Source organism: Erinaceus europaeus, chromosome 11, assembly GCF_950295315.1.
Source record: "Erinaceus europaeus chromosome 11, mEriEur2.1, whole genome shotgun sequence".
Lineage (NCBI taxonomy): Eukaryota > Metazoa > Chordata > Mammalia > Eulipotyphla > Erinaceidae > Erinaceus > Erinaceus europaeus.
The window spans coordinates 52,465,099-52,469,462 of NC_080172.1; positions in this window are offsets into that span (position 1 = coordinate 52,465,099).

Here is a 4,364-nt window from a genome sequence, read left to right on the forward strand (position 1 = left end):
GGTCCCACAAGAAATATAGAAGAAACTTCTATAAAAGAAACCCCACTTATAAATAATAAGATATGAAAAAACAAAATGTAAATAAAGAGTGATACTGGGAATCTTGGGAGGCTCAAGAATTACTTCTTTAAATATACTTTAAGCTTAAAATCCTAAAGTTAAAACAGGAGACCTACTTGAAGTCCAGTGATAATCACAGGCTCAAAGTAAAAGACTAGAAAACAATCACTCAGGCAAACAGCAGCCTAAAAAAAAAAAGACATGGGTAGCCATACACATATCAGACAAAATAGACTTCAAGCTAAAAGAAGTAAGAAGAAACAGAGACAAACATCATATAACGATAAGGAATCAATCTTACTACGTATTTATATTTATGCACCAAATGTTAGAGTATCAAAATATATAAGGCAATTATTAACAGTTAAAGAGAGACATAGCAACATAATAATAATAGAGAAATGTAATAACTCTCTGTCATCCGTAGAAAAATCAACCATAGAAAAAAAATCAACAAAGATGTCCGGGGTAGATAGAATAATGGTTATGCAAAGAGACTCTTCTGTCTGCAGCTCCAAAGTCCAAGGTCCAGTCCCTGTCACCACCATAAGCCAGAGCTAAGTAGTGCTCTAGTAAAAATAAATAAAGTAAAATTAGCAAAGGAACAACAGTGTTAAACACTGAGTTGAAATATTGAATGATCTAACTTATATGTGGCATATAAAGAAAAAATTCAAATGAATATGAATGCTTAGACTCTAAACACAGAACTGAGATTACAAAGAGGTAAGGTTGATTACAGAGTGAGTTAACAAGATGGAGAAGGACCAACAGACTGTAGAGCTGGGGAAAAGAGTAGAGGGCATCCAGTGGGCTGTAGAGAGGGAAAGAGATACTTTGGTGATGAATATGGTGTGATACTGAGACATAATCTGAAGGAAAATGAAATGGTACTTCAAAAATATATAGTCTTATAAGCAATATTACAATGCTTTCAGAAAGGGTAAAAATGAGGTATATCATCTATAATGTGAACACTGAAAAAAACACATTCACGTAAAAGTAACAATGCATATTTTAAATAACCCATAAAAATTAAGAGATACATGGTAGACACCTAAGAACAATCATCTGGTAAAGAATGGGTATAGAAATAAAACAAAGAGTTAAAATTAGTTTATCATTTAAAAAATCTGCATAGACTTATAATGATGACATGCCATGAATGAGCACTAGGATTGATTGAAATCTCTACAACTAGAATTGAAAAATAGATCTGCTGATGTTCTTAAATAAGTCCAGGTTGGATGTTTGCTCACCTCTGTGCAGTAATAGCCAGGTAACATGATTCACCCTGGGAGTCAAACTAAATTATTTCATGGTGGTGGGGGGGAGTAGGGGGAGTCAAACTAAATTCTATCCCACCTCAACTACATGGAGTAAAAAAGGGAAATGCCTGAATCCCTACATGATAACCAGGGACTTGCAGAGTATAAAATCTCTACAAGAGAAGCTAACATAAATGTGCCTAGCATAATCTTCACTAAGTTTTATATTTTTTACCTTTGCCATCCACTATCCCTCTAAAACTACTCAAAACAAAACATTTTAAAAACTTAAAAAAAAATTAAAAACAAAGACATATGAAAAACATCTCAGTCTCCTAGAGTAAGAAAAAAGAACCCAGCAAGTAACATCATACTAAAAATAACACTAAAGCACTTTTAATACTTCTGCCATCCCAGGGAGAAGGGGTCAACTCAGAAAGAAATTATCTTTAAAAAAAAGAAAAATATTATTTACACTTTTTCTTGATGGAAACACACAGACATGTAAGAAAAAATAAATCAGCAGAAGAGTACCTTGTATTTAACTACTAATTCTATATGATTTTAAAATTGCACAATGCTAATAGTGGTCTTTAATTGAATGCCTGTTACAATGCCAAGCCAAAAGTCAGGTCATTTACCATATATTTAATTTAATGCCTTTCACAGCCCTACAAAATATGTATTGTATATTGTTCTTACATTCATAATGAGGAAACGACTCAAAGAGAATTTAAGAAATTTATTCACAGTCAAAGAACTGGTAACTGGAAAAGCCAATAGTCAAAGGATAGTATTGTGAAAAAAGCATTCACAACATTATATTAATTATTATGGATTTTGTGATCCTGGAGCCTGCTGGGGCACTAAATGTTTTTTCCCATATTGCTACTAGAGTTAATTTATCTCATCTGCACCATCTAAGTTCTTATTATTAGAAATGCCATTGGGAAAAATTAAATGATTACTTGAAAGATCAATATAAAAATAAATATAGGGGCCAGGCAGTGGCATACCTGGTTGAGCACACATGTGACAATGCTCAATAATCCAGGTTCAAGCCCCCAGCCTCCAAAGGGGAAAGTTCTGCATGGTAAAACAGGGCTACAGGTATCTCTCTTTCTCTCTTCCTCTGTATCTCACCCTACCCTCTCGATTTCTAGCTGTCTTTATCCAATAAATAAATATAATTTTTAAAAATAAAAAATAACTATAAATGGTTTTCCATGAACTACTTTAAACATAAAACATAGAAAATGCTGCCAAGGTGGGCACAGAAAATATAACTGATGACCTGGTTAGAAAGTTAAAATGTGAGCTAAAAAGGTACAGTATAGGAAACACAGATTTGGGAGTCGGGCAGTAGCGCAGCAGGTTAAGCGCATGTGGTGCAGAGCTCAAGGACCAGCCCCGTCTTCCCACCTGCAGGGGAGTCGCTTCACAAGTGATGAAGCAGGTCTGCAGGTGTCTATCTTTCTCTCCCCCTCTCTGTCTTCCCTCCTCTCTCCATTTCTCTCTGTCCTTTCCAACTACAATGACATCAATAACAACAATAATAACTACAACAATAAAAAAAAACAAGGGCAACAAAAGGGAAAATAAATGTATATTTTTTAAAAAAAAGGAAACACAGATTTAAGCGATTGAACAAAAATGGAAGGTAAAAAAATACCTTAATTTCTCAAGGACTGGCACAGAACAGCAAAGAATCCATCCCCGCAAAAAGGAAAAAGCAAAGGCTTTAGGCCCCACACAAACACTCTACTTGGGTAAACAAGACCGAGATGCCACAAAACATTGTCTGATCCAGTCCTGAGGGACTTGCTCCATGTGATTTGGATATCCTAAATAAGATGCTCTGAAAGACTGAGAAAATCTGGTTCAACTTCAGGTGGTGCAGATCCAACAAGCAGAAATGTTCAACAGTGACAAGTAAGATCACATTTTATGTGAAAATCTGAGGTTAACAAAAGGAACATCATTAATCTCATGAAGTTATACTTACAAATTTGGCCGTGGATTCTAGTGGTTATTTTGGATATATGGTGTCTTAGAATTCTGAATAATTGTTTTTAGCTGTAACCAAAATAAATAAATAAATAAATGTAAATAGTACACTGGTCTAACTGCAGAGGGGTTCTGAAGCTCACCTTGTGAACCCATCAGCTTCCTGACTGTAACCCACAGCTAAGCCACATATGCATTCTGAGCCCTACCTGCTTATACTTGGATGAAAGAGTTGTGGATTAACTAAAATCTGGAGCTGGGCTAAGCCAATAATCATGGAGATTATAAACCAAACATCATCCTAATCGAAAAGGTGTAGGCAGTGAATTGTAATAGACATGATTAGCCGGGGCCTTGCAAGCAGGAGAGGCTAAAGTTCAAGTTGACAAAAATTGCATACAGATAAAAATAAAAGGGTCTGTAGGCACTGGATGTTTAATGAGATTCATCATCATTAGTGTTGACCTTCCCTGGGAGACATTTAAGGAAGGATGATAAATTTGGACTTTCACACCTCACAGGACAAAAAAAAAAAGTCTCTGCCTGGTTTCTTGTCCTTGAATATCTCATGTTAGAAATTCTTTGTTTGTGGTCCAGGGAGGTGGCACAGTGGATAGAGCATTAGATTCTCAACCATGAGGTCCTGAGTTCGATCCCTGACAGTACATGTACCAGAGTGATGTCTGGTTCTTTCTCTCCTCCTATCTTTCTCATAAATAAATAAATAAATAAATTCTTTAATATTTTTTTGTTTTTCTTCTTCACTACTTCCAAAATTAAAACTTTTACCTGAAAAACCTTAAAGTCCTGTTACCTAATTAAATATATATATGTATATGTATATATATGTATTATTAAGTATAGCTGGTATACTTAATACTTAGTCTCCATGAGCAATCCATTTACATCTCCTATTCCTGGTTTCTTTACACTTATGTTCTGTTTACCCATCAGACCCAAGCTTATAGTGGCTTCCCTGCCTACACACCAGTTGATTGCCAAGTCCCTAAACTTATCATCTTTTATGCT